General features: G+C 47.0%; 1 protein-coding gene across 3 annotated transcripts in view; it reads left to right on the top strand.

The window, feature by feature from the left end:
* ift70 (intraflagellar transport 70) overlaps window positions 1-19760 on the top strand; it is a 250943-nt gene that overhangs the window by 48380 nt on the left and 182803 nt on the right. The window lies entirely within an intron of this gene.

Below are 19760 nucleotides of genomic sequence, written 5' to 3'. Positions count from 1 at the left end.
TTGAACATCTCTATCAAATCTCCTCACTGCTGTGAGGATAGCAATCCCACCTTCTCTAATCTCGCCACATAACCAAAGTCCTTCATTCCTGGTACCATTCTAGTAAATCTCCTCTGCACCCTCTCGAAGACTTTGGCATGCTTCCTAAGGTGTGTTGGTTAGAATTGAAGAACGAGACTCCAGCTGACACCTATCCAGTGTTTTATAAAAGTTTAGCATAACTTCCTTGCTCTTGTGTGCTATACGTCTCTTGAAAGCTAAGGATCCCATATGCTTTTTTTTTTAAAACAACCTTGTCCACTTGTCCTGTCACCTTCAGCGATTTGTGTACATACACCCTCGGATCTCTCTGTTCTTGTACCCACTTTAAAATTGTACCATTTATACCGAAGCATGATGTTAAGAGAGGACGTTGACTGGAACGTGGAGCTCAAAAATGGTAGTCCTGGTGTCCGATCAGCTTGTAAGCTGATTGGTGTCATGACTTGTCTGCTCTGCATACTTGTGGCAGATGTTAGCTGCGCGCGAGCTAATGCCTTCACCAATACAGTGAGATTCGTGGCAGGGGTATGTACATAAGGTGACATTCTTGTCCCTGAACGGCACCCGTAGTGCCCAAACGACGAGTGCTATGGCGCTCAATTTTGCACCTATTGAGATTAAAATGAAACCGGAAAAGAAGGCTTATGATAAATATAAAGTTCATAATATAGTAGAGTATTGGGCAAAGTACAAAAAGTGCAAATGATAACTGAATGGTGTGATTAAAAAGAGCAAAGAGAACTAATGGGAAAAGATTAGCAAGTAACATAAAAGGGAACACGAAAATACCTTAGTGTACAAAGAGTGAAAGGGAAGTCAAAGAAAGGGTGGGCCAATTACAGAACATCAGGAAATCTTGTGAAGACAGGTTGAGGGTACTTGAGTACTTTGCACCTGTCTTTACAAAAAAGAGAAGCAGTTGCCAGTGCTACAGTAAAGGAGGAGGTTGTAGAGAAATTGAATAGAGCAAAAATAAAGAGCCAGTACTTAAAAGGTTGGCAGCACTTAAAAGTAGAAAACTGGTCTGTCTGGGATGTGTTGCAGGTAAATAGAAGTAGAAATGGAGATACTAGTGGTTCTGGCCACCATCTTCCAAAGCTCCTTAGCTATGGGAGTGGTGCCAGCGGATTGGAGAATTGCAAGGGTTACACCCCTGTTCAAAAAATGGGAGACTGATAAACCAGCTAACTACAGGCCAGCCAGCCTAACGTCCGTATTGAGGAAACTTTTAGAGACAATAATATAGAAAAAAATTAGTTGTCGTTTGGAAAAACATGGGTTAATCAATGGCAACCAGCACGGATTTGTTTATGGCAAATCATGTTTGCCAAATTAGATTTGAATTCTTGGATACAATAATGAAGAGGATTGAAGAGTAAAGCCATTTATATTGTTTATATGGACTTCTAAAAGGTATTTGATAAAGTACCACATAATGGACCTGTTAGCAAAATTGATGCCCGTGGAATTAAAGGGACAATGACATCAAGGATGCAAAATTAGAGTACTGGTGAACAATTATTTTTCAGATTATAGAGAGGTATACAGCAGTGTCACCCAGGGGTCAGTATTTGGACCACTACACTACTTGGTTATGCAAGGCATAGTTTCCGTGTTTATAGATGACACAAAGCTTAGAATGTAGTAAGCAGTGAGGAAGAAATGCAAAGTGATGCATTTTGGTAGGAAGAATGAGGGGAGGTAATATAAACTAAATTGTACAATTTTAAAGGGGGTACAGGAACAGAGGGACCCTGGGTTTTAGGTACAGAAATCTTTGAAAGTTGCATGGCATGCCTTTAAGGGTATTGTGGGAACAGGTTAAAGATAAGCTAACAGTTTATAAAGAAAACTAACATGTAGAAACTGACAGGACAGCTGCAGCTAATGGTTCAAGGAAGTGGGGGGGGAATGTGAAACTTGCTGGTACGAGCAGACCAATTAGGCTCTGACACCAGAAAAATTGCAGAAGTCTGCAGACCAATTAGGAACAAAGGGTGGGGGGGCGGTGTTACGGACAAGTATAAAGGAGGCTGGTTTTGGCGCGCAAAGAGCAGTTTGTTTTCAGTGTGCAAAATTTGGTCCGACTTTTCTCCAAGCTGTAACACAAAGTGCGGTCCGTTTTTATAACATGGCTGAGCTGTTTGCTGTAGTGAAGAAAACCTACATCAGGGAGAGGAAGTCAAGCTATAACAATTACTTACCTCAATAAAGTTTTGAAAGTTACCATCAGACTCTGACTGTCTCTGAAATTGATGAAATCTAACAACTTGGCGGAGTCGGCAGGATCGCTGGAGGATAGAGACCAAAGCCCTGGACATCGGACCTATATTGGCCCCGGAGGTAAGGACTCCTCTTTACTGAAAAAAAAAGTCCTCGGCCGTTGTCTAGTTTCGGTACTCCACCACGCGATCCCGAACTTTTCCGGCTCGAGACCCCCTTTATACTCGGCGGTGTTCGACGGTAACACACCGACCCGGCTAAAAAGCCCCACGGCATCTGCAAAAGAAGCCCCACGGCTCGAGACCCCCTACACAAAATCGGTACAATGCCTGACGAAGGCAACCGACAGTTACCAACCACCGTAAAAGGCGGACGGGCCCCGCCAAAGACGAAATTCTTCAGCAACTAAAAGAATACATAGAGCAACGGTTTAACCTGGCCAAAGCCTGTACCGAGATCGAAAAGAAATACGGTGTCTCCAAAGGACAGTAGTCCCTGGAAGATATAAAAAGAGTTTGGGGGAAGGCGACCCCTTTAAAGGATAAAGAACGAACCAGATGGTCCTTAGCCGTAATGGGCCAAATCCGACAGCGTAATGAAATTATCCGACAAGTTCAACATGGTCGTGACCTGAGTAATGCGAAGGACCAACTGAAGGTGGTCTGTGAACAATTAGGAAAGGAAAAGCTTAAATTAGAAAAATTGGAGACTGAAAAACAATCTGAAAAGGAAAGGCTGGAGACTGAAATTAAAGAACTTAAAAAAACAATTACAAGATGGACAGGTGCCTCAATTGAAAGGACCGGGACCGCCCTGCGGACCCCGCCGACCACAACCGTCTCGCCTGTACCCGAATCTGGAGTCGTTACTAAAAAAACTATGAAAAACACAACGGCGTGAAGACGGTATGGAGGAAGCTGAGTCCTCCAGCGATCAAAGTGATACTGATGATGAGTTGCCTTTTGCGTGGCTCGCCCCACTTAAGCAGAGACGCATTAAGGTCAAGCAGGAAAAGAGGACTACAGACGGTAACGAAGTGATCATGTCTGAGCACCACACTCATTGGCTGCATGTCCCGGCGGATCCTGAGAAAATTGATAAATGGTCTAAAGAATTGCCTGACCCGAAAAAGGGGGGCCAGAAGACATGGGAACAGTTGGAACGTCTGAAGGGAATTTACCACCTCCATCCGTGGGACGGGGTACAGATCTTGACCGTGATGATGCCCGGGCGAGCAGGGCGAAGGCTGAACAGAGAGGTCCAAACCGCTCTGGGCAAGGATGAGCAACAACTAGATGCTGGATGGGCTGCGATTAGCCAGTGGCTGCAAGCGTTCTTCCCGCAAAGACGGATTGGGGTAAAATTGCGCCCTGTCAGCAAAAAGGCACGGAGGAGGTGCGGGAATATGAAGAGAGGTTTAGATCTGCTTGGTTGGAATACTTGGGGATAACGGACATTGCCCCAGAGCCACTAGACGACGCCTGCTTTCCACCTCTGAAGTCGGCTTTTGTCACGGGATTAAAACCAGAACTATCCAAGATGTTGAAGGTAACCCTACCGAATTGGGACGGCACAGATATATCCTTCGCAGCATTGGTTGACCGATGCAGTCAGCTGGACAGGGACATGGGAGCAAAGCTCCGAGCCCTACAGGCGGGCTGGACGCCCAAAGGGCCTGATAAGCAACCCGGGACATGCCACCACTGCGGAAAGGAAGGCCATTGGGCTAAGATGTGTAGAGTTAAGGGACGGGGAAGAGGACGGCAAGGATACAATTCGGCACCAAGACTAGGTCCCTCCCCTGAGGACGATGACCGAGAAAAATTCCAACAGTTGTCACCCCAGCGACAGAAGGAGCTACTGGCATTATTTGGTGCGGTAAAAAACTAGCAGAGCCCTCCCTCGCCCTTTCGGGGCCCCGCCTGGTGCTAATAGAACAACGAAGCGATGGATTGCATATAACTGCGAGGGTGGGCGATCAAGATATAGACTGCCTATTGGATACTGGAGCCGAATTAACATATCGACCTCAACGATGCAGGAACTCTATACCGATGGACGGTAAAGTTAAGACTGCCCACGGAGCTGGTGGCCATGGGGTGGTGATCAGGAAAACTCAGCCCATACGTATTGGTTTTGGCCCACACGAATTGATAACACCAGTCTCGATAGGTTCGGTGGACCAGGCCCTTCTTGCTATGGATGTTCTTACCCAGCTGAACTCCTTGTTGCATTTCGAAGGCGGCCAGGTAACATGGTCTATCAGAAGTCTGAAGAAGGAGGAGCTGAGGGAGCACCCAATATGGGTTCAGGATAAGAAGGATTGTGGGCTACTTCAAATGGAACCGGCAACGTTTACAGGATCCGCTCCGCCTTGTACTAAACAATACCCCATTAGTCCAACATCTATTGCAGGAATCTTGCCCGTAATTAGACAGCTAGAGGAGCGAGGCATGCTGGTTAAAACACACAGTACCTCCAACAGCCCTGTGTGACCAGTACGGAAACCAAACGGGACCTGGCAGCTTACGGTTGACTATAGAAGGGCTAACCAGTGTATTGATCAAAAGGCCCCTCTGGTAGCTGAACCCTCCACAATATTCAATGCCCTGAGGCCGGAACATGAATGGTTCTCTGTTATCGACATGGCCAATGGATTTTGGTCGGTGCCACTGGCACCCGAGGTCCAACTGTGGTTCGCCTTTACGGTTCAACAACAACGGTACACCTGGACCTGGCTGCCACAGGGTTTCCACAACAGCCCTACGGTATTTCATATGGCCCTACAAAATCATTTGAGGGAGTTACCTCCCATGCATTCCACGGCCATCCAGTACGTAGATGACATCCTGTTAGCCTCTGAAACGGAAGAACAACACGAACAAGATCTGCGTACCCTGCTGGACCACCTTCATCGGAGAGGACACAAGGCCAGTATCGACAAAGCGCAAATAGCCCAAGAAGAGGTCGTGTACCTGGGACAGAAGATTTCGATAGGAAAGAGGGAACTTACCCAGGACAGGACCACAGCCATCCGAGCTGCCAAACAGCCCACCACTATCCAGGAGCTTAGGTCCTTTTTGGGTTTGTGTAACTTCAACAGAAATTGGATCGACTCCTACACACAACTGGCTCAACCGTTAAATGATCTCTTGAAACGGAAGCGGGCCTTGAAGGAAGCGGTCACCCTTACGAGAGAGTTCTTCGAGAATTTAAAGAGGGCCTTGTGTTCGGCGCTGACCCTGGGAATCCCTGACAACGGGAAACCGTTTACACTGTTTGTACTTAAAAAAGAGGGATATATGACTGCCATATTGACACAGGAGCATGGGGACCAACAGAGACCTATTGGATACTATTCGAGAAAACTGGACACCGTAGCCCTAGGATGGGGCAGTTGCCTAAGGGCCATGGAAGCCACATGCCAAGCTGTGATGGCTACTGCGGATCTGGTGTTGGATCAAAAGCTAACAGTCATGTGTCCGCACACCATCCACACATTGTTATCCATGAATGGAGTATTCCAAGTGACAGCAGCCAGATGGACCTGATGGACAACGGTCCTAGAGGCCCCCAACCTCCATATAGTCCGAGCCAGCCCGGTAAACCCAGCAACTATGCTCCCGTTGCCTGGGGAGCAAGAGGGGGAAGAGCATGACTGTGTGGAGGCTATGAGAGAGACAGAGGAAGTAACCTTAGTGGCGGAGGAGGCATTGCACAATCCGGATTTAATACTTTTTAAAGACAGCTCCTCCTCTGTTGACAACGGTACCCGGAAAGCAGAATGGGCAGTTACAACCCTGCATGAGGTCGTGGCGACTGGATGTCTGCCTTTGGGTCGTCAGCCCAACAGGCCGAATTACAGGCCCTGTCGGAGGCATGTCGGATAGCAGAGGGAAAGATGGCTAATATTTATACGGACTCACGATATGCCTTTGGAGTTGATCACGACTTTGGTCAGTTGTGGCGTAAGAGGGGATTTCTCACTGCCGCTGGTACACCTATCCGAAACGGGAAAGAGGTTCGAGACTTGCCAGAGGCGATGCAATTACCTCGAGGTGTCCATTCTGAAATGTAAAGTCCATACGAAGGACAATACCATAGAGACAAAGGGGAATGCCCTAGCCAACCAGGCAGCCAAGGGAGCCGCCTCACAGGGTGATTCTTCGGATGTACTGACGCGAATACGTAAACCGGATGCACCCAGTCTGGCACAAGATCTACAAATAATGCAGAGCGAGTGCTCCAGAGACGAAAAATGGACCTGGATAGAAGCAGGGATCAAGCTATGTGAAGACGGCATCTGGAGTCAAAGGGACACTGAGAGACCAGTCGTGCCACAGGCGCTGATGCCCTTTTTAGCCCAACAGATTCACTCCTGGGGGCACCTGGCCCCGCAACAGATGGGTCGGTTCCAGAAAAGCTGGTGGGGTCGGGGGTTCAAATAACACGCCCAGCTGGTGACTGACCGCTGTATGGTCTGTCAGATAAACAATCCAGGACCCACCACGATAATGCCTCAACTAAGAGCTCCTGCTCCAGCCAGCCCATTCCAGTGCTTGCAAGCCGACTATGTCACTCTCTCACCTTGCCAGGTATACACCGGCATTCGCGTCATTGTCGACAGATTTTCCAGATGGGTAGAGGCCGTCCCAGCCAGAAGAGCCACGGCCAATCACACTGCTAAGGTCCTGTGTAAGGACTACATCCCCAGATGGGGAGTACCGGTCAGCATTGATTCTGACCAAGGGACTCATTTTACAGGCGCGGTCTGTCAGGAAGTCTGTCGGCTACTGAACATTACATAGGGTTCACACTGTCCTCACCACCCACAGTCCTCGGGCCAAGTGGAGCGAATGAACCAGACTGTAAAACGACGACTATCTAAGTATCACCAGGAAGGAATACCATGGCTCCAGGTGTTGCCGATAGTTCTGTGCAGTATTAGAGCAACTCCAAACAGAACTACGGGCCTGAGTTCTTTTGAAATAATAACAGGGAGACCCATGTCTCTGCCAGGAACAATTGATTTGCGAAAAGCTGATTGTCACCTGATGGGTGATGCTCTATTAGAGTATTGTCAGAACCTAGCAAATGCTATCAGTTCTGCTTCCTCGCAGGTATTGGCAGCTTGGGGTGTCCCACCAGAAGGAGGGCACGACATCGTCCTGGGGGTCTGGGTCTACGTGAAGAAAATACATAAATAACCATTGGGCGTCAAGTGGGAGGGACCTTTCCAGGTGATACTGACCACCCAGGCAGCAGTTAAAGTCGAAGGGAAGAAAGCCTGGATACACGCCTCTCACATCAAACGAGCGATCCGTAACTAAACACCGACCTGCTATTAGGACAATTACCATTTGCAATATGTTCAGAATTTTTAAGTGTTGCTGCAAACAAATGACCGAAACCCCCGCCAAGCTTATGCCCTTACAGAGCTCCCACCGTTCCCTCTTGCAGCACAACCCCTCCGGGTTGCACCAAGGCAGGATTGAGGGAGTGATTCTTAAAGAAGTTTGAAGAATCAAAGGGGGGACTGTGCGAAAAGATTAAAGATAAGCTAACAGTTTATAAAGAAAACTAACAGGCAGAAACTGACAGGACAGTTGCAGCTGAACTGACAGGACAGCTGCAGCTAATGGTTCAAGGAAGTGGGGGGGGGGGGGAAGGAATGTGAAACTTGCTGGTACGAGCAGACCAATTAGGCTCTGACACCAGAAAAATTGCAGAAGTCTGCAGAACAATTAGGAACAAAGGGTGGGGGGGGGGGGGTGGGGGTGTTATGGACAAGTATAAAGGAGGCTGGTTTTGGCGCGCAAAGAGCAGTTCGTTTTCGGCGCACAAAGTTCGGTCAGTCTTTTCTCCAAGCTGTACACCAAGTTCGGTCTGTTTTTATAACATGGCTGAGCTGTTTGCTGTAGTGAAGAAAACCTACATCAAGGAGAGGAAGTCAAGCTGTGACAATTACTTACCTCAATAAAGTTTCGAAACTTACCATCGGACCCTGTCTCTGAAATTGATGAGATCTAACAGGTAATAAAAAGCATGCAATGTCTTTGGCTTTGTGAATAGAAGCATGGAGTAAAAAGCAAGTAAATTATGCTAAAACTTTCTCAATCACTGGTTGAGCCTCAGTTGGATATTGTGTGCAGTCCTTGGTACTACAATTTAGTGAGGAAGTTAATATTTGGAAATATTGCAGAAGAGGTTTACGATAATAAATGGCGAATGGTACCAGGGATGAGCGACTTCAGTTACAGACTAGAGAATCTGGGATTATTCTCCTTAGACCAAGGAGAGTTAATGGAGGTAATCATGAAAATCATGGAGGGTTTTGATAAACAAGGAGAAACAGTTTCTACTGGCAGGAGGATCAGTAACCAGAGAACACAGATTTAGAGTAAATAGAATGACAAGTAAGATGAGAAGTTTATGCAATGATTTGTGATGATTTGGAGTGCACTGCCTGAAAGGCTGATGGAAGTAGATCAAATAGTAACTTTCTAAAGGCAAAATAGGGTATAGGTTACGATCTGAAATTCTTCAACTCGTCGTTGAGTTCAAAAGGCTGCAAAGTGTCTAATTGAAAGATGAGGTTCTGTTTCTCGAGCTAAGAACAAAGAACAGTACAGTACAGGAACAGGCCATTCGGCCCTCCATGCCTGCGCCGATCTTGATGCCTGTCTAAACTAAAACCTTCTGCACTTCCAGGGACCGTATCCCTCTATTCCCACCCTATTCATGTATTTGTCAAGATGCCTCTTAAACGTCGCTATTGTACTTGCTTCCACCACCTCCCCTGGCAGCAAGTTCCAGGCACTCACCACCCTCCGTGTAAAGAACTTGCCTCGCACATCCCCTCTAAACTTTGCCCCTCGCACCTTAAACCTATGTCCCCTAGTAACTGACTCTTCCACCCTGGGAAAAAGCTTCTGACTATCCACTCTGTCCATGCCACTCATAACTTTGTAAACCTCTATCATGTCGCCCCTCCACCTCCGTCGTTCCAGTGAAAGGAGGAATGGAAGATTATGACCAGTGCCTCTGCAATTTCCACCCTTACTTCCCTCAGTTTCCTCAGACGCATCTGATCCGGTCTTTGACTCAGAAGAAAACTATGCTGACATTATATAATTCAAGCTAAGCTGTCATTGCAAATTTATTGTAAGAAATAAGATTACTGAAACCAACAGTAAGTCAACTGATGAGGTAGCAAGCCATCTATTATAGAATGAAACTGGTGAGTGCTCTCAACATTCTAATGAAATTATGTATGCATGCAGTGCTGTCCGCATAATCATAATATAAGTAGGGCTCTCCATAACATTTTTAAAAATTCCTTCATAGGATGCGAGAGTCACTGGCAAGGCCAGCATTTATTGCCCATCCCTAATTGCCCTTGAAGATGGTGAGCTGCCTTCTGCAGTCTTTGAAGTGAAGGTGCTCCCAGTACTGTGAGGTAGTGAGTTCCAGAATTTTGACTCGGCGACGATGGCCAAAAAGCAGTTATATTTCCAAGTCAGAATGGTTTGTGACTTGGAAGGGAGCTTGCAAGTGGTGGTGTTCCCATGTGTCAGTGCCCTTGTCCTTCTAGGTGGTAGAGGCCATGTGTTTGTGAGGTGCTGTTGAAAAAACCTTGATGAGTTGCTGCAGTGCATCTTGAAGCAGAATCAATCACAACCTGAAGTTCTATCCGACTGTCTCATTTTACTATTTCCTCCACTTCCCACCCACAGCCCCCTCCCCTCTCCTGGAGGTGCTGACTCTCACTGGGCTTCTGGTCCCCTCCTCTTCTGAAGGTGCTGACTCTCACTGGGGTTCAGGTCCCCTCCTCTCCTGAAGGTGCTGACTCTCACTGGATCTTTGACTACTTTTCGTGTACAAGTCCAGACAGCAAGTGTCAGACGGCTGCTTAACCTGGGGGTGCATCGCACACCAGTTTCTTCTTATCTCCTTTGATGTGTACACATGTGCACTTTCCACGGGCGGGAAAGGAGGTGGTTCTGTGGATAGTCATTGAGGGTTGCCACTGTGCACAGGTGGTGGACGTGGTGACAATCACACGGGCTGCTTTATCCTGGATGGTATCAATCTTTGAGTGTTGTTGGAATTGCACCCATCCAAGCAAGTTGAGAGTATTCCATCACGCTCCTGACTTGTGCCTTGTGGAAAGACTTTTGGGAGTCAGGAGGTGAGTTACTCACCAAAGAATTCCCAGATTCTGACCTCTATATTTATGTGGCTGCAGTCCAGTTTCTGGTCAATGGTGACTGCCAGGATGTTGATGGTGGGGGAATCCAACAATGGTGATGCGCTGTTCATCAAGGTAAGGTGGTCGGTTTCTGTTATTGGAGATGGTCATTGCCTGGCACTTGTGTGGTTTAAATGTTACTTGCCACTTATCAGCCCAAACCTGGATGTTGTCCAGCTCTTCTTGCATGTGGGCACAGACTGCTTCAATATTTGAGGAGTTGTGAATGGAACTGATCACTGATAAATTGCACAGTGAACATCCCTACTTCTGATCTAATGGTGGAGGGAAGATCATTGAAGCAGCTGAAGATGTTTGGGCCTAGGAACTACCCTGAGGAACATCTGCAACAATGTCCTGAGTCTGTGGTCATCTCCATCATATTCCTTTGTGCTAGGTATGACTCCAACCTGTGGAGACTTTTCCCCCTAATTCCCATTGACCTCAATTTACTCAGGCCCCTCCATGGTGTACTTGGTCAAATGCTGATGTCAAGGGCAGTCACTCTCACCTCGCCTCTGGAATTCAGCTCTTTTGTCCATGCTTGGGCCAAGGGGTTTGATAAACTACCACATATTAGGCTTGTTAGCAGAATTGAAGCCCAAAGGATAAAAGGGACAGTAGCAGCATGGATACAAAATTGGGATGGAACAGGGATAGAAAATGGGGAATTATGGTGAATGGCTTTTTTGGACTGGAGGGAGGTATTCAGTGAAGTTCCCCAAGGTTCAGTAGGAGGTCCAGTGCTGTTTTTGATATACATCAGTGCCTTGGTGTGGGTGATATAAGGCACAATTTCAAAATTTGCAAATGACGTGCAACATAGAAGTGTAGTAAATAATGAGGAAGATAGTAATCGACTTCAAGAGGGCATAGATAGCCTGGTGCAATGGGCAGACATAACAGATGAAATTCGATGCAGATAAGTAAAGTTGATACATTTTGGTAGGAAGAATGAGAAAAGACAACACAAGCTGAATAGTACCATTTTAAAGGAAAAATATGAGCAGTGAGATCTGGGGATGTTTTTGCACAAAACATTGAAGGTGACAGGACAGGTTGCAAAGAAGTTCATATAGCATATGGGATCCTGAGCTTTAAAAGGGAGCCATAGGGCTGAATTTTGTCCCCAAGGCACGAGTCGCAACATGGGCCGGAAAGCCGGGGCAACCCGGCCTTGACTGTTTGGAGAACCCTTGGCCATGCTTTCCGATGCTCAGGAAATTAATTGCCTGGCGCTGGGGCTCCCATACCTTTTAAATGACTGCCGATTGGTGGGTCGTAGCTCTTCAGTCAAAGAACAAAGACCAGTACAGCACAGGAACAGGCCATTCGGCCCTCCAAGCCTGCGCCGATCTTGATGCCTGCCTAAACTAACACCTTCTGCACTTCCGGAGCCCATATCCCTCTATTCCCTTCCTATTCATATATTTGTCAAGATGTCTCTTAAACGTCACTATCGTATCTGCTTCCACCACCTCCCCTGCAGCAAGTTCCAGGCACTCACCACCCTCTGTGCAAAGAAACTTGCCTCGCACATCCCCTCTAAACTTTGCCCCTCGCATCTTAAACCTATGTCCCCCAGTAACTGACTCTTCCACCCTGGGAAAAAGCTTCTGACTATCCACTCTGTCCATGCCACTCATAACTTTGTAAACCTCTATCATGTCGCCCCTCCACCTCCGTCGTTCCAGTGAAAACAATCCGAGTTTATCCAACCACTCCTCATAGCTAATGCCCTCCAGACCAGGCAACATCCTGCTAAACCTCCTCTGTACCCTCTCCAAAGCCTCCACGTCCGTCTGGTAATGTGGTGACCAGAATTGCACGCAATATTCTAAGTGTGGCCTAACTAAGGTTCTGTACAGCTGCAACATGACTTGCCAATTTTTATACTCTGTGCCCCGACCGATGAAGGCAAGCATGCCGTATGCCTTCTTGACTACCTGATCCACCTGCATTGCCACTTTCAGTGACCTGTGGACCTGTACGCCCAGATCTCTCTGCCTGTCAATACTCCTAAGGGTTCTGCCATTTACTGTATACCTCCCACCTGCACTAGACCTTCCAAAATGCATTACCTCACATTTGTCCGGATTAAATTCCATCTGCCATTTTTCCGCCCAAGTCTCCAACCGATCTATATCCTGCTGTATCCTCTGACAATCCTCATCATTATCCGCAACTCCACCAACCTTTGTGTCGTCCGCAAACTTACTAATCAGACCTGCTACATTTTCCTCCAAATCATTTATATATACTACAAACAGCAAAGGTCCCAGCACTGATCCCTGCGGAACACAACTAGTCACATCCCTCCATTCAGAAAAGCACCCTTCCACTGCTACCCTCTGTCTTCTATGACCGAGCCAGTTCTGTATCCATCTTGCCAGCTCACCTCTGATCCCGTGTGACTTCACCTTTTGCACCAGTCTGCTATGCGGGACCTTCGAAAAGGCTTTACTAAAGCCCATATAGATACAGTGGCGCAGTGGTTAGCACCGCAGCCTCACAGCTCCAGCGACCCGGGTTCAATTCTGGGTACTGCCTGTGTGGAGTTTGCAAGTTCTCACTGTGTCTGCGTGAGTTTCCTCCGGGTGCTCCGGTTTCCTCCCACATGCCAAAGACTTGCAGGTTGACAGGTTAATTGGCCATTATAAATTGCCCCTAGTATAAGTAGGTGGTAGGGAAATATAGGGACAGGTGGGGATGTGGTAGGAATATGGAATTAGTGCAGGATTAGTATAAATGGGTGGTTGATGGTCGGCACAGACACGATGGGCCGAAGGGCCTGTTTCAGTGCTGTATCTCGAAACTAAAACTAAACTAAACATCCACCGCCCTTCCCTCATCAATCATCATCGTCACTTCCTCAAAAAACTCAATCAAATTAGTAAGACACGACCTCCCCTTCACAAAACCATGCTGTCTCTCGCTGATAAGTTTGTTTGTTTCCAAATGGGAGTAAATCCTGTCCCGAATAATCCTCTCTAATAGTTTCCCTAGCACTGACGTATGGCTCACCGGCCTATAATTTCCTGGATTATCCTTGCCACCCTTCTTCAACAAAGGCACAACATTGGCGAATCTCCAGTCCTCTGGGACCTCACCTGTAGCCAATGAGGATGCAAAGATTTCTGTCAAGGCCCCTGCAATTTCTTCCCTTGCCACCCTCAGTATTCCAGGGTAGATCCCATCAGGCCCTGGGGACTTATCTACCTTAATGCTTTGCAAGACACCCAACACCACCACCTTTTTGATGATGAGATGACTGAGACTATCTGCACTCCCGTCCCTAGACTCATCATCCACCAAGTCCTTCTCTTTGGTGAATACTGATGCAAAGTACTCATTTAGTACCTCGCCCATTTCCTCTGGCTCCACACACAGATTCCCATCTCTGTCCTTGAGTGCGCCAACCCTTTCCCTGGTTACCCTCTTGCTCTTTATATATGTATAAAAAGCCTTGGGATTTTCCTTAATCCTGTTTGCCAATGACTTTTCATGACCCCTTTTAGCCCTCCTAACTCCTTGCTTAAGTTCCTTCCTACTGTCTTTATATTCCTCAAGTGCTTCATCTGTTCCTAACCTTCCAGCCCTTACAAATGCTTCCCTTTTCTTTTTGACTAGGCTCACAATATCCCGTGTTATCCACGCTTCCGAAACTTGCCAAACTTGTCTTTCTTCCTCACAGGAACATGCTGGTCCTGGATTCTAATCAGCTGACGTTTGAAAGACTCCCACATGTCAGATGTTGATTTACCCTCAAACAGCCGCCCCCAATCTAAATTCTTCAGTTCCTGCCTAATATTGTTATAATTAGCCTTCCCCCAATTTAGCACCTTCACCCGAGGACTACTCTTATCCTTATCCACAAGTACCTTAAAATTTATGGAATTATGGTCACTGCTCACGAAATGCTCCCCCACTGAAACTTTGACCACCTGGCCGGGCTCATTCCCCAATAGCAGATCCAGAATGGCCCCATCCCTAGTTGGACTATCTACATACTGTTTCAAGAAGCCCTCCTGGATGCTCCTCACAAATTCTGCCCCATCCAAGCCCTTAGCACAAATGAGTCCCAGTCAATATAGGGGAAGTTAAAATCACCCACCACCACAACCCTGTTACCTTTACATCTTTCCAAAATCTGTCTACATATCTGCTCCTCTACCTCCCGCTGGCTGTTGGGAAGTCTGTAGTAAACCCCCAACATCGTGAGTGCACCCTTCCTATTCCTGAGCTCCACCCATATTGCCTCGCTGCATAACCCCTCCGAGGTGTCCTCCCGCAGTACAGCTGTGATATTCTCCTTAACCAGTAATGCAACTCCCCCACCCCTTTTACATCCCCCTCTATCCTGCCTGAAGCTTCTAAAGCCTGGAATGTTTGGCTGCCAATCCTGCCCTTCCCTCAACCAAGTCTCTGTAATAGCAACAACATCATATTTCCAAGTACTAATCCAAGCTCTAAGTTCATCTGCCTTACCTGTTATACTTCTCGCATTGAAACAAATGCACTTCAGACCACCAGTCCCGCTGTGCTCAGCAACATCTCCCTGCCTGCTCTTCCTCTTAGTCCTACTGGCCTTATTTACTATGTCCTCCTCATTTATTTCACTAGCTGTCCTATTGCTCTGGTTCCCACCCCCCTGCCACACTAATTTAAACCCTCCCGAGTGACGCTAGCAAACCTTGCAGCCAGGATATTAGTGCCCTTCCAGTTTAGATGCAACCCATCCTTCTTGTACAGGTCCCATCTGTCCCTGAAGAGAGCCCAATGGTCCAGATATCTGAAACCCTCCCTTCTACACCAGCTGCTTTGCCACGTGTTTGGCTGCACTATCTTCCTATTTCTAGCCTCACTGGCACGTGGCACAGGGAGTAATCCAGAGATTACAAACCTTGAGGTCCTGTTTTTTAACTTACTACCTAACTCCCTAAACTCCCCCTGCAGGACCTCATCACTCTTCCTGCCTATGTCATTGGTACCGATGTGTACCACAACCGTTGGCTGTTCACCCTCCCCCTTCAGAATGCCCCCTGTCCGTTCAGAGACATCCTTAACCCTGGCACCAGGGAGGCAACATACCATCCTGGAGTCTCTTTCACGTCCACAGAAGCGCCTATCTGTGCCCCTGACTATCGAGTCCCCTATAACTATTGCTCTTCTGCGCTTTGTCCCTCCCTGCTGAACAACAGTGCCAGCCATGGTGCCACTGCTCTGGCTGCTGCTGTTGTTTTCCCCTGATAGGCCATCTCCCCCAACAGTATCCAAAACGGTATACTTGTTCGAGAGGGGGATAGCCACAGGGGATTCCTGCACTGACTGCCTGCCCCCTCTAGCGGTCACCCATCTATCTGCCTGCACCTTGGGTGTAACCACTTCTCTAAAACTGCTGTCTGTGACGCTTTCCGCCACCTGCATGCTCCTAAGTGCATCCAGTTGCCGCTCCAACCGATCCATGTGGTCTGTGAGGAGCTGCATCTGGGTACACTTCCTGCAGACGTAGTCACCCGGAACGCTGGAAGCGGCACGGAACTCCCACATCTCACAGGTGAAGCACTTCACCCCTCTAACTGTCATTTCGAGCACTATTTAGTTAATTAATATAAAATAAATAAATACTTATTAAATCCTTACTAAATTATGATACACTTAACTATATGGTCCCTAGTGCTAGATTTCTACAATAAATACTAAATGGTAACTAAATACAGTAATCTCCTCCCTCCGGTTTAGTTACTCTACTTATTAGTTAGTTAATTAGTGTTTTAATTAATTTTTATCAGTTTTATTTTCAAATTCGGTACAGGTGCCCTACCAGCCAATCAGGTGACAGCTTTACTGTGACGTCACTTTTTCAGTTTTTTTCCCCTACCCGAGTTAACTTGTCGGTCTGGAACTCTGCCCTCCGAGTCTGCTCCGACAATCCCCGAGGTAAGTTTTTTATATTTACCGCTCTGGAACTCCGCCCTCCGAGTCTGTGGCCACTGCTGGGACTGCAATCAGTCTCGAGTTTCAGTGCTCGTCGCTGACCTCCCTGCAAGATAAGGGGGGTGGGGGTCGGGGTTGCTGGGGCCAATTAGACAGACCTCAGAGAGGGTTGGGGAGTGTGCTGTGTTTCTGTGGGGATGGCCATTGCTGCAGGGATGGGGAGTGGGTATCCTCCGTGGACCACAGAGTGTCCCATCAAGAGGCCGCTCCCAGTACCCCCCAACCTACAGGGAGGCCACCTGGTTTTACTAGGTGGTCTCCGCATGGTGGGGAGGGACCCACTTGCCACTGGTAAAATGGCCCTTTAAATTACCCTTAATTGGCCGCAAGCGCCCCTGGGTGGGAAGGCCATCCTCAACCATCCCCACCCTGGTAGAATTCCATGGCGTTGGGAAGGTGATGGGCACTTCACCCCCTCTATCCCAGCCTTCCCTTGCTATTTTACGCCCCTTCGCCTCCCAACCTGTCCCTAGAGGGCTAGAATTTTTTTTAGTTCCTAACAGTACGAGAGCCAGGAAGTTTTTTGCTGGAGTATTGTCTGATTCTGAGTGCCACTGTTTAGGAAGTACGTGAAAGTTTTGGAGACATTGTGAAAGAGATTAACTGGACTGATTCCCAGGATGAAGGATTACAGGTAACTGGATAGATTAGAGAAGCTGGGTTGTTCTCCTTAGAACAGAGAAGGCTAAATAAGAGGAAATTTGACAGGTAGAATAAATAAAGAGGAACTGTTCCTAATGGCTGAAGGGTTGTTAATCAGAGGGCGCAGATTTAAGATGATTTGGAATGCACAGCTTGATGATGGGGTGATAGATACAGAATCCATAGTGGTCTTCAAAGGGGAATGGTCCTGGCAGAACCCAAACTGGGTATAAGTTAGGTTATTGGTGAATAAATGCCACTTGATAAGTGTCGTTGACAGTGCTTCCATCACTTTGCTGATAATTGAGAGTAGATTAATGGGCTGATAATTGGTGAGATTGGATTTGTCCTGCCTTTTGTGGATAGGACATATCTGGGCTATTTTTGGATAGATGCCATTGTTGTAACTGTACTGGAACAATTTGATTAGGGGTGCAGCTAGCTCTCTAACTAATCTTAAACACTGCATTTTGGGCTGTTTGGGACCCTAAAGCCTTTGCTGTATCCAGTGCTTTCAGTTGTTTCTTGATATCGCGTGGAATGAATCCTATTGGCTAAAGACTGGTATCTGTGATGGTGAGGACGTCAGGAGGAGGCAGAGATGGATCATTCACTCAACACTTCTGGCTGAAACTGTTTGCATATGCTTCACCCTTGTCTTTTATACTGACATGTTAGGCTCCACTGTCATTGAGGATAGGATGTACGTGGAGTCTCCTCCTCCTCTGGTTCATTGTTTAATTGTCCACCAGTATTCATAACTGGATGTGGCAGGGCTGCAGAGCTTTGAACTGATCCATTGGTTGTGGGATTACTTAGCTCAGTCAATTGCATACTGCTTCTGCTGTTTGGCATGCTGTAGTCCTGTGTTGTATCTTCACCAGTTGGCATCTCATTTTTAGGTATGCCTGGTGCTGCTCCTGGCATGCTCTGTGAAGCGGGGTTGATCCCTTGGCTTGATGGTAATGGTAGAGTGAGAGATATGCTGAGCCATGAGGTTACAGTTTGTAGTGGAATACAATTCTTCTGCTCCTGATGGCCCAAAGTGCCTCATGGATGCCACGTTTTGAGCTGCAAAATCTGAATCTTATCTCATTTAGCATGGTGGTAGTGCCACACAACATGGAGTGTGTCCTCAGTGTGAAGATGGGGCTCTGTCTTCAAGGGACTGTGCGGTCATCACTCTTTTCAATACTGTCATGGACAGATGAGTCCATGACAGCAAGTAGGTACTGTAAGAATTGACCAGCCTGGTCAGTATTGGTGCTACTGAGTCACATCCTCCACCGAGTTCATTCTGTGCCTTCAGTACTTCTTCCAAATGGTGTTCAACATGGAGGAGTATGGATTCAGCAGCTGAGGGAGGGCAGTAGGTGGTAATCAGCAGGAAGTTTCCTTGCCCATGTTTGAGCTAATGCCATGAGAATTCTTGGGGACCAGAGTCAATGTTGACTCCCAGGGTGACTGCTCCCGAATGTATACCACTGTGTCATCACCTCTGGTGGGTCTGTCCTGTTGGTGAGACAGGACTACCCAGGGATGGTGATGGAGGAGTCTGGGACATTGGCTGAATGTCATACTCACAGATTCATATCTATGTTGGACTGTTGCTTGTTGAGTCTGTGGGACAGCATAGAGTCATTATGCACAGAAGGAGGCCATTTGGCCTATTGAGTCCATGCTGGCTCTCTGTAGAGCGATCCAGTCAGTCCCACTCCCCCAACTTCGGCGCAAATCCCCAGATGTTAGTTGACTCGGCTGTGGATGCTTTTGCCGTACCAACTCTGATGTTTAGACCAATACTGGGAACCCTATTTGGTTTTATTCTTTTTTGTAGTGGTTTGATAAAACTGAGTTGCTTGCTTGGCCATTTCAGAGGGCATTTAAGAGTCAACCACATTGCTGTGGGTCTGGAGTCACATGTAGGCCAGACGGGGTAAGGGTGGAAGGTTTGCTTTCCTAAAGTGAACCAGATGTTTTTTTTTTAATGATCTGGTAATTTCACCCACAGCACCAGGCCAATGCATTTGCTGGTGCACAAACAAGTAATGTATGCAATTTTTAAAACTTTAATTGTAGTTTTATTTTTGTTTCTGTATTTAAAACTCAATTGGATTTCACATTCTATGATTCTATGACATTAAGGAAAATACTTTTGGTTCTGATGCCTTTCAAGTTCGAAAGTACAAATTTGCTGCTCCTTTAATTTCCTAGTTTCCTGTGCTTTACTAGTAGCTTAACATATTTAGCTATTAATAGTTATTTGATTGTTAAGCCATTTGGGAGAATGGCTATTATTGGCCAAGAAAATCCTAAGAAATAAACTCACTGAGTAAAAAAACTTAAGTATTAATAAAACTGATGCAATCAACAGTGATGGCATGTTTTTAATATTTATTTTTTATTTAGAGATACAGCACTGAAACAGGCCCTTCGGCCCACCGAGTCTGTGCTGACCAAGAACCACCCATTTATACTAACCCTACAGTAATCCCTATTCCCTACCACCTACCTACACTGGGGGCAATTCACAATGGCCAATTTACCTATCACCTGCAAGTCTTTAGCGGTAGGAGGAAACCGGAGCACCCGGCGAAAACCCACA

This window comes from Heterodontus francisci, chromosome 24 (assembly GCF_036365525.1).
Source record: "Heterodontus francisci isolate sHetFra1 chromosome 24, sHetFra1.hap1, whole genome shotgun sequence".
Lineage (NCBI taxonomy): Eukaryota > Metazoa > Chordata > Chondrichthyes > Heterodontiformes > Heterodontidae > Heterodontus > Heterodontus francisci.
Note: the sequence above shows the minus strand (reverse complement) of the source record. Positions and strands in the feature narration are given on the sequence as shown.